An 11912-nucleotide genomic window follows, 5' to 3' on the forward strand; every position below is an offset into this window, starting at 1 on the left:
ACCATTGTCATCTGAACCATGTGAAAGAGTATTTTCTGAGGCTGGGGAGCTGGTGTCTAAGAGGAGAAATGGCCTTAGAGCAAAGACACTCCAAAAACTTTTGTTCCTCAATAAAAATTCATAAACTAATCACTTTTTTATAATAATAATACATTTTATTTATAAGCGCCTTTCAAGACACCCAAGGACACTTTACAATAACAAAAAACACAAAACAATACGGGTTGAGCAGCGGCAGCCAAAACGCGCCAGCGTTCACTCAACCCGAAGGTCAGAAAGAAACCACAGGGGAGGGAGAGAGGGAGAAAAAAAACCCACGCTCGAACTACCCTCATTTTGAGGATAATTTGAGTGAGGCAAAAAAACTCCTGCACAAGCATATTGTCAGTTACAACAGGTCACAAGACATAAACAATGAAGACGGTGAATCAAGGGAATGTATGAGGGAGGGGGTGATGGTGGGGGACTAGCTTACGTGCATATTTTCATCAGGGGAAGGTCGAGATAGCAGATGTTGTTTTGGTAGCAGGCTGCCCAAGAATTTAAGACAGCCTTGAGTCCGTGGCTTATGTCTCTTTAGTGGCGTCGATCAGCCAAATCCATAATTTCAGTCAGTATTTGAGCACGGATTCCAGTTTTCTCCAAGTTGTTGTCCATCCTGCAGTGACGCTCCAAAACCGCAACAGTTTGTGGTTGAGCATAGTCTGAGTCTGAGTGTTGGACATCCGCGTTATGCCATCCTTAGACCGGCAGCCTCGTCCAATAGAGCCGCTCCCGTCGGTTGAATTTTCGATAGATCAGGAAACTGCTCACACCAAACAGCAGCATACCTGTTATCGGAAGGCCGAAAACGTAGATGTCGTCCAAATCCTCAACGGACAGTGTTGACAGGCACACCATTCTCCGCTTCCTCCAAGGATCTAGGGTGTACCCAGCAGGAAAAGTCCCTGAGGGGCAAGTAGGCTCCCCACTGCCTGCTCTTCTCATCGAGAAAATGTTGTCGATGGAGACCAGCCAACCAATCGAGAGACCAGCCAACCAATTCCATGTTTGTTTTTAGGATGAAAATACGACAGGAGGCTAGGAATAGTCAGACAAAGACAGCACAAGGACTGAGTGGCGAGCAGGGAAGGGTGGGGGTGGGGTGGGGGACAGGAGCAGAAAAGCAAAAGCAAAAGCGTCCGCCTTCGTCGAGAGCCAAGCAAGAAGAAGTGATTAGTTTATGAATTTTATGAATTTTGTCTTTTATTTCACATGAATTAACAATTTTTTTATACATAAATTAAAAATTGTAACTCTGAATTGTAACTCAAATTTGCTATATTTTACATCCCAATTCAGTTTAGCATTTACACAAGGAATTTCTTTACCTGCAATGATTTTGTAACTACTGCAGGGGTCACTATTGGGTGACCAACACAGTGTCAATACAGTGCTGACACAGTTTGTGAGGTGTGTCAATCCACCACTTGAGGTATCATCGTCCCATTCTCCTTTTACTCCCATTTACAATTTACAACAGACTACGCCTCTCTTCTTCGCTTTCCACTTCTCTTTAACACTCTACCACTTCCTAGCTAATGGAGGTCGCAAAAGCATGTGGACATTGACCAGTCCAGTCGACCCGACGCAGCATTTTTGTTTTGCAGTCGCTTTGTGTTTTTTAGTTTGCTTGAATGTGTTTGTCTTTTTTTGTTTGCGTTTTTTCAGCGTTTGGCCATTTGCTCTTGTCGGGGACCATAAGATCTGTATTGTAATTTTGCCAAACGAATGAGAGCAAATTTAAGCTTCAGCATGCCCACGACCACCGTGAGGATAAGAGGATTAGAAAATGGATGGATGAGAAGAAAATGAAATTGATTTAGAATTCAAATGAAATTTGGAAAATGAACATCTTACCAAGTCCTTTTGAGAACTTTGAGTTTGTTGGTAAAGACAATCGTGCAGCTTGGCGAACTTCTTTCCTTTATTATGAGGAATACCATTTTATTAGGATTTTCAAAGCAATTATTTAATTTGACCATTTAAATTCATGCAGGGAGATACATATTATAGTTTGCCATTCATGGTCACCGTCTACATGGGGGTCATCTTCGATGAGTGATGTCACACTGAAATTCCGATTTAAACTATCTTTTCTTTGATGAAATGGAGGTCACTTAACCCTACCTTGTTTTTATTTACACCTAAATCTGACTCCAAATTATGACATCTGACATGAAAGAAAACTCGGCTGAAATTCGCTTTATGTGCAAAGACAACTTTATTGGCCAGCAAGCAACACACAGTCTCAAACAATAATAGCTGCGGCTACATCATAGATTTCATGACAAAATGGAAAATGGCCATTTTATTCAGGATCACATCCAATAAAAGACGATTAAACACAAAGCTCAACATGTGGGGTGCTATACAGTCAAGGAAGATTCGGTTACAAAAACAAACAAACTTAAGAGCGAATACAAACGACCAAACCTCCTCTGAAAACTAATTAAAACCGACTACATTTAAAAACCACAACTCACAACCAAATAAAAACAAAGTACAATGAAGAATCCATCCATCCATTTTCTGAACCGCTTTATCCTCACAAGGGAAGAATGAGAAATCACCTCGTCAAGCGAACATTACATGACTTCACAAAACAAAAGTATAACGCCTTGGAGTTAGAATCTTTAGCTCAATTTTAAAGAGGCAATATTTTCATTCAAGTTATTTTTATTGTTTGTATATTAGTAGACTAAAGTACTTAATATGTTCTCATCTAAATTGAGGTAACTTGGTGAGTGCTTGCATTTTTTGAACAGTTTCGCAAATAAAAGGCAAAACGTTTTTAACGTTGTTTGGCAATCCCAGATGTGGCGTACTGCAAGATAAAAACACAAATTATATCTATGATAATATATTCCTAATAGTCCATGTCTTGTTGTTCGTTTTTTGATTGGGAAATGTAGTGTAAAAAAATAATAACTCATAAATTGTTCACGAGCTCTGAGATGAAGTTGAGTTTCCAGCTTCGATGTCCATATTTTTGTCTTCATTTCTGGAGTCACAGCACTAACACGCCACTTCAGCAGCTCTAGTTTTCTTCCTTTAGTGTTCGTCTTCCCGTTCTTCTTCACACGTGACAATGAAACGCAGTTCAACGAAAGTAAAGAGTCCGCACGTACATGGGAAAATATTACGACAGTGAGGTAACATTCATGACATTACCGTAAACTGTACTTTATGCAGTGGCGGACCCTCAGGGCCAGCAGAGAAGGCCTTGCTGGCCTAAACATTCATACAAGAACATAAATTTATCCATTCATCCATCCATTGTCCGAACCGCTTAATCCCCACTAGGGTCGCGGGGGGTGCTGGAGCCTATCCCAGCCGTCTTCGGGCAGTAGGCGGGGGACACCCTGAACCAGTTGCCAGCCAATCGCAGGGCACACAGAGACGAACAACCATGCACGCGCACACTCACACCTAGGGACAATTTAGAGTGTTCAATCAGCCTGCCATGCATGTTTTTGGAATGTGGGAGGAAACCGGAGTACCCGGAGAAAACCTACACAGGCCCGGGGAGAACATGCAAACTCCACACAGGGAGGCCGGAGCTGGAATCGAACCCGGTACCTCTGCACTGTGAAGTCGACGTGCTAACCACTGGACTACCGCTGATGTCTTTCACCGAAATTGTGAAGCCAGCCATGGGACGCTTCAAAGTCTTTGATGCTCATAGGTAGTGCGATGGGACTTGCCTCCTCTCTTATTAGCGGCCCAGTTTGCGGCAAGTTTTTAGCACGATAACAGTCAAACCATTCCCGGAAACGTTCATTTACTCAACTGTCAGTTGAGCTGCAAGCAATTCACCATGAGCATGGAAATTGCCAGAATCGGACTGAGCATGAATCGTTTTCTTGTTTTTCAAAGTCTTGTCGATTTGAATCTTTCTGACTCCAAGCGTCTCCGAAATGTTTCGTACTTTGTAACCCGCTTCGTTTAATCAGAAACATATCATTTTCTCTTCTGCGGTCATGACTGTTCCTCTTCGTTTTGGTGCCATGACCTACAGGACATAAATGTAAATGAATGAAATTAAAAACTTTCACAATTCCAGTAAAACTCACTGCAATCAAGTCACTTGTATGTCGCCGTTTTAGATCCAATGATAGCGGCGCGGACACTTATTCTGCCGTATCGAGCGGGAGTTGCTTGAGTTGACGTTACTGCGGGATTCCGTATGACTTACGGGTTCCGAAACTTCCATTGTTTTGAATCGATTGTTAATGTAATATAGTCGTCGAACGTTTAATGCATACGTTTGTTTTTTTTCCGGGTTCGGGAATTTCCGTTTGACAGAGGTCCGCAGGTGGTAGATAAGATTTCTCCCTTTCTCTCTCTCTCTTCATCTCTCCCTCCCTCCCTGTGCTCTGCAACTTCAACTAACTGCGCCACCTGGCATTGAAATGCCCATCATTACAAGTCCAAATGAAATTAATGCAATCATTCACATCAAACCTGAATTGTGTACCAGTCTTTGGCGGGCCGGATTAAAAAGACGAATGGGCCGAATTCAGCCCACGGGCCGTAGATTGCCAACCTTTGCTCTAAATTGTCCCTGGGTGTGATTGTGAGTGTGAATTATTTATTGCCTATGCGTTGCCTGCAACTGGCCGGAAACCAGTTCAGGGTGTCCCCCACCTGCTGCCTGTAAACAGCTGGGATCGGCTCCAGCACATCCTCGACCCTCATGAGGTGAAGGGGATCAGGAAAATGGATGGATGGATGATGTTTTGCCATTCACAGTCTTTGTTGCCATGGGGCTCCTCTTTGATGAGTGAATTTGGGGTCTTTTTTTCTTCACTTCAGGGCTCTACCTCCCATTTCAAAGTGGCATTCAAAGATTCCATTCCGAGCTTATTCGAGACTAGGTAGAATAAATGTCAACATTTAAATACAGGCAAACCTGTTTTGGGGCTCTGTTTTTTATATCTCACTGCAGAGAAATGGTGCCTCACCAGGCATGAATTTCTCCAATATTGAGTTCGGGATTTGAAGAAGACTCATCTGATTTAAGCTTTTTGAGCAAAGAGAACTTTATTGGCCAGCAAGCACCACACAATATCAAACACCAATACAGATGGCTACATCACACATTTCATGACAAAATGGAAAATGTCCATTTTATTCAGGATCACATCCAATAAAAGACGATTAAGCACATATCGCAAAACATTGGGGGCTATCCAGTCAAGGACGGAACATGTAAAAAAAAAAAAAAAATGAATTAAAACAAAATACATTTCAAAAGCACAACTCAAAGACAAATAAAAACTAACTATAATGAAGAATCCAAAAGTATTATAATGCAGATAACAATGCTAGATTTTCCAATTCATTACAACCAAAAAACAAACAACCCTTTTCAATGCACTCAGGGAAAAGAAAACTTCACCATCCCAATAAAAAGGTACATAAAATACAATCAGCCTGATGAAGCCTGCTCAAATGAGAGGTGAAAATTTCATTGATCACTGATCATCTCATCATCACACTTCTGATTCTTAATCTGAGACTTCCATGAGAGTCTTTGGCCACAAACTGAACAGGCAAAAAGTTTCTCACCAGTGTGGGTTCTTACGTGCTTTGTTAGGTTTGCCTTCACAGAGAATGTTTGACCACAAACTGTGCAGGAAAAAAGTTTCACACCAGTGTGGGCTCTTGTGTGACTTTTTAAGTGTCCCTTCCTTGAGAATCTTTGGCCACAAATTGAGCAGCAAAAAGGTTTCTCGCCAGTGTGTGTTCTGGGGTGTATTTTTAAGCTTTGCTTCCAAGAGAATGTTTGGCCACAAACTGAACAGGAAAATGGTTTCTCACCTGTGTGTGTTCTGGTGTGGCTTTTTAAGTTTTTGTTCCCAGAGATGTTTGACCACAAACTGTGCAGGAAAAAGGTTTCTCGCCAGTGTGTGTTCTTGTGTGTGGTTTTTTAAGTGTCCCTTCTGAAAGAATCTTTGACCACAGTCTGAACAGGCAAAAGGTTTCTCACCAGTGTGAGTTCTTACATGTTTTTTTAAACTTACTTTGCGAGAAAAGCTTTGTTCACAATCTGAACAGGAAAAAGGTTTCTCACCTGTGTGGGTTCTTGAGTGCCTTTTTAAGTATCCCTTCTGGGAGAATCTTTGGCCACAAATTGAGCAAGAAAAATGTTTCTCGCCAGTGTGTGTTCTGGTGTGTATTTCTAAGCTTTGCTTCCAAGAGAATGTTTGGCCACAAACTGAACAGGAAAAAGGTTTCTCACCAGTGTGTATTCTGGTGTGGCTTTTTAAATTTTTCTTCCAAGAGAATGTTTGGCCACAAACTGAGCAGGAAAAAGGTTTCGTACCAGTGTGTGTTCTGGTGTGTATTTTTAAGCTTTGCTTCCAAGAGAATGTTTGGCCACAGTCTGAACAGGCAAAAGGTTTCTCGCCAGTCTGAGTTCTTACGTGCTTTGTTAAGGTTGCCTTCTGAGAGAATCTTTGACCACAAACTGGGCAGGAAAATGGTTTCTCGCCAGTGTGTGTACTTGTGTGCCTTTTTAGGTGTCCCTTCTGAGAGAATCTTTGGCCACAATCTAAACAGGCAAAAGGTTTCTTGCCAGTGTGTGCACTTGTGTGCCTTTTTAAGTGTCCCTTCTGAGAGAATCTTTGGCCACAATCTAAACAGGCAAAAGGTTTCTCACCAGTGTGGGTTCTTACGTGCTTTGTTAAGGTTGCCTCCTGAGAGAATCCTTGACCCTAAACTGTGCAGGAAAAAGGTTTCTCGCCAGTGTGTGTTCTTGTGTGCCTTTTTAAATGTCCCGTCCTTGTGAATCTTTGGCCACAATCTAAACAGGCAAACGGTTTCTCGCCAGTGTGAGTTTTTACGTGCTTTGTTAAGTTTGCCTTCTGAGAGAATCTTTGACCACAAACTGTGCAGGAAAATGGTTTCACGCCAGTGTGAATTCTCGTATGTATTTTTAAGTATCCCTTCTGAGAGAATCTTTGACTACAATCTGAACAGGCATAAGGTTTCTCACCAGTGTGTGTTCTCACATGTCTTTTCAAAGTGCTCCTACAAGTAAACGTCTTCCCACACCGAGAACAGTTCCAGGGTTTGTTGTCAGTGTGACATGTCAGATCACCATCAGACTCTTCATCCTCCTCCTCATCATCATCAACATCATTCTCAACGTTCGATGACATGTCACTGTCTTTCGTGCAAGGGTGCTCTGGCTCCTCCTCTTTTTTAATGTGGAAGAGCTGCTCCTCCTCTTCCTCCTTTAAGTAAGATAAGATAAGAAAACTCTTATTAGTCTCGCAATGGAGAAATTCCCAATTCACAGCAGCAAAGTTATGAAAGGAAGAAGTAGAACAACAAAATATAGAAGCTGCTGGAAAGGCAGCCACTCTCGCGGCGCCATTTTGAAGTCAAAATAACAAAAATAACACAACACAACACATAGGGCACAGACAGTCGTGCAATCTTCACCACTTTTCTGCATACACTTTGTTGTCTGAAGCAGTTCTAGATGAAAGAGGAGAGGATCAAAGTGTCCTTTCACCAGTGGATCAGATGGGAGACTTCTTTGTTCTCCTCTTCCTCTTTCAAGTGAAAGGGCTCTGCAACCAGCCGCTCACGACAAGCATCTTTGCTAATGTCTGCAAGACACAACGAGACAAACACACTTGGAACTCTGGAACTCAGAAAGCAAGACGAGTTCAGATTTACGCAATATGTCACATTACCAACATCACATGTTCGTGGTGAATTTTTCTTTCTTGGATTATTTCTAATCCACAATGATGGTTTATTTAATTATTTTTTATCCTTGGTTATTTGTGAAAAGACTTGTACAGAGTGTGACATTGCACATTTTTGAGTGGTGGAAAAGTCTAGAGCGCAAATTCTACCTCGTGCTTTTCACCTTTCGCGCAGCGTTTCTGAACCACGAAAAAAGCGATTATACAGTGATCCCTTGCGATAGGCTTCAGTACATCATGTCCCCCCCCCCCCCCCCCCCCCCACCCAAAGTACTGTATTCAGAAAAAAAAAAAGGCTGAACAACTCAAGAGTTTTTTCCACTGTATCAGCAACGAGCACTCATTCACGGCGCATGATTGGTTTCCGGTGCAATGTCGACCAATGACAGCACGAGTGGATTTATCCCTTGAGCTGATTGGTTGCGCATCCTCACAGCCCCAACCAGCGTGACGAGAAACTCGGGAAGCCTTGTGTCACGTCACGTCACGTTGTTGATTCTCTGGCATACTCTCTTCTATTTGCTCCGTGCGCAGCCGTGTGTGTGTATGTATGTATGTGTGTGTGTGTGTGTGTGTGTGTGTGTGTGTATATATATATATATATATATGGCGGCTGGATAGCTCAGTTGGTAAGGCATCGGTTTGGTAAGGCATCGGTTTGGCGTACGGGAGACGGCGGTTCGAATCCCGCTTGGGGCAAAAAATGAGCACATAACACCATCCAGTGTGGGTCCTTAGGCAAGATCCTTCACGCTAATGCCTACCTCATACAATGATGAGAGACAATAAAACGAATGACATGCCGGCTCAGACGTCGCCCGGCCAAACAAGGTCTGCGTCAGGTGCTGGGGAACCAGAGCACCTTGATGAAAAATGGGCTACTGGAACAAAGCGGAGATGAGCGAGATGCGATAACATGGCTCTGTTGGAATGCTACTACTCAAGCAACCCTAGTCAGAGGGGTTACATGCAGAGAATGTGGGCTAAATGGTTACTTCGAAACCCACAGTCAGGGTTGACCACGAAACAACGAGTAGCTCAGTGTTCCAACATCCACAAACGGCAATTACTGTCACAACTTGAGATTGATGAGGTACAACGCAGGCTCCATGGTGAAGGGCCCCAGGCTGCCAGATCACAGGAGGAGGTCATACCAGAGATTGGGAGGCAAGCCCCAATGAATGCAGATGATGTGATTGGGAGGCCAGCCCCAATGAATGAAATGCTGAGCGAGGCAGCAACTGACCTGAAAGCTAAGATCATGGCGAGAATGAAAGCTGGGCAACCTAGAAACCGATTACAATGGCTATTACCTGGCTAGTACCACCTGAAAGTCTCATGGAAAGTGTGAATGCAGCACTGAGGGCGATCCCTACCGTAACGATCACGCAAACCAATGAGCTGATATACGCTTCAGCATCAGTGATCCTAGAGATGCTTGGCTATAAGAGCAACCATGGGAGCCATGAGATACATTAACCACCATGGAAAAGACGGTTGGAGGCTAAGATCAAGGCGGCTCGAAAAGATGTGAGTCAATTGACGGACGCCCAGAGAGGTGTGATGAAAAGGCCGATACCTGAGAGGTACATCCAGATGACCATAACTGAAGCACTCGAAACTGCCAAACAAAGCCTTGTCCAGCCACCTAAAGCGGTACACGAAAAAGAATGAGGCCAGACGAATAAACAGGCTGTTCGCAACACAACCTGCAAAAACGTACGCTCAGTGGCAGGGTTCTAACAACAGAGCTGACCCACCAAGACTGGACACTGAAAGGTACTGGAAAGGCATATGGGAGAAGGAGGTTGCACATAACAGCAGTGCACAATGGCTGGTGACCCTGAGAGAGGAGCACAGCAACCTCCCTGAACAGAACCCAGTTACCATAACAGTGGCAGACATACAGGAAAGAGTCTCAGATATGAAGAACTGGACAGCACCTACTGGCTAAAGAAACTCACAGCACTCCATGAGCGCCTAGCAGCACAAATGAACCAGCTTCTGAGGGATGGGACTCACCCAGGATGGCTAACCGAAGGGCGAACGATCCTGATCATGAAGGATCCCTCAAAGGGTGCAGTCCCATCCAACTATCGGCCAATAACCTGTCTCTCCACAACATGGAAGCTCATGTCATCATTGCGGCTAAGATAAGTGGACACATGGATCAATACATGAGCGAAGCACAGAAGGGCATTGGTAGAGATACCAGAGGAGCCAAACATCAGCTCCTGGTTGACAGAACAGTCGCACAAGACTGCAGGTCCTGACATACCAACCTGTGCACAGCCTGGATTGATTACAAGAAAGCCTATGACTCGATGCCACATACTGTACATGGATCACTGAATGCTTGGAGTTGTATAAGGTGAACAGGACGCTAAGAGCCTTCGTTGCGAACTCGATGAGGATGTGGAAAACCACACTTGAAGCCAATGGCAAGCCACTTACCCAAGTGTCCATCAAATTTGGCATATACCAAGGTGATGCACTCTCCCCACTGCTGTTCTGCATAGGACTGAACCCCCTAAGCCAAGTAATCACCAAGACAGGCTATGGATACCGCCTCAGAAATGGAGCTACGATCAGTCACCTCCTCTACATGGATGACATAAAGCTGTATGCTAAGAGCGAAAGGGACATAGACTCCCTGATCCACACAACCAGGATCTACAGCAGCGACATCGGGATGTCATTCGGGCTTGAGAAATGTAGTCGGATGGTGACTAAGAGAGGAAAGGTAGTCCGCACTGAAGGGGTCTCACTCCCTGAAGGAACAATAGCAGACATTGAGGACAGCTACAAGTACCTCGGTATACCACAAGCCAATGGCAACCTCGAACTGGCAACAAGGAAAGCGGCTACGGCCAAATACCTCCATCGAGTGAGGCAAGTCCTAAGAAGCCAGCTCAATGGCAAGAATAAGACCCGGGCAATAAACAGCTATGCCCTGCCAGTGATCAGATACCCTGCAGGAATAATAAGGTGGCCAAAGGAAGAGATTCAGACCACGGACGTTAAGACCCGCAAGCTCCTAACCATGCACGGAGAGTTCCATCCCAAATCCAGCACCCTGAGACTGTACGCAAGCCGAAAGGAAGGAGGCCGGGGACTATTAAGTGTGAGAGCCACTGTCCAGGATGAAACATCCAAGATCCATGAATACATCAAGGAGAAGGCTCCAACGGATGACTTACTCAGAGAATGTCTCAGACAATGGGGAACAGAGGATGAGGCGCTGGAAGAGGGACCATCATGGGAGGACAAGCCCCTACACGGGATGTACCACCGGACCATAACTGAAGTGGCCGATCTCAAGAAGTCCTATCAGTGACTAGAGAGGGCTGGCCTGAAGGACAGCACAGAGGCACTCATCCTGGCTGCTCAGGAGCAGGCCCTGAGCACCAGAGCCATTGAGGCCCAGATATACCACACCAGACAAGACCCAAGGTGTAGGTTGTGCAAAGAGGCACCTGAGACGATCCAACACATAACTGCAGGGTGTAAGATGCTGGCAGGGAAAGCCTACATGGAACGCCATAACCAGGTGGCTGGCATAGTCTACCGAAACATCTGTGCGGAGTATGGACTGGAAAACCCAAGGTCAAAATGGGAAACACCTCCGAAGGTGTCGGAGAATGACAGAGCGAAGATCCTGTGGGACTTCCAGATCCAGACTGACAAGATGGTAATGGCGAACCAACCAGATATCGTGATCATAGATAAAGGGCAGAGGAAAGCCGTTGTAGTGGATGTAGCGGTCCCAAGTGATGGAAAATCAGAAAGAAGGAACACGAGAAACTCGAGAAATACCAAGGGCTCAGAGAGGAGCTGCAGAGAGCCTGGAAGGTAAAGGTGACAGTCGTGCCTGTGGTGGTCGGAGCACTCGGGGCAGTGACCCCCAAACTCGATGAGTGGTTGCAACAGATCCCGGGAACAACATCGGACATCTCAGTCCAGAAATGTGCAGTGCTGGGAACAGCAAGGATACTGCGCACAACCCTCAAGCTTCCTGGCCTCTGGTAGAGGACCCGAGCTGAATGAGGGACAGACACCACCCGAGGGGTGAGACGAGGAATTTTTAATTTATATATATATATATATATATATATATATACACACACACACACACACACACACACA

The 11912-nt window shown here is 44.7% G+C and overlaps 1 pseudogene across 1 annotated transcript; it reads right to left on the reverse strand.

The window, feature by feature from the left end:
* Nucleotides 1–5202: 5202 nt before the first annotated feature.
* Nucleotides 5203–7658, reverse strand: LOC147192187 (uncharacterized; annotated as a pseudogene). The gene is made up of 4 exons (XR_015103516.1): nucleotides 7568–7658; nucleotides 6761–7283; nucleotides 6371–6682; nucleotides 5203–5865 (listed from the first exon to the last, which is right to left on the reverse strand). The product of XR_015103516.1 is annotated as an uncharacterized LOC147192187 (transcript).
* Nucleotides 7659–11912: the final 4254 nt, after the last annotated feature.

The sequence above is a fragment of the Hippocampus guttulatus genome, chromosome 17 (genome assembly GCF_054856545.1).
Source record: "Hippocampus guttulatus isolate MCC_2025c chromosome 17, RoL_Hgut_1.0, whole genome shotgun sequence".
Classification (NCBI taxonomy): Eukaryota; Metazoa; Chordata; class Actinopteri; order Syngnathiformes; family Syngnathidae; genus Hippocampus; species Hippocampus guttulatus.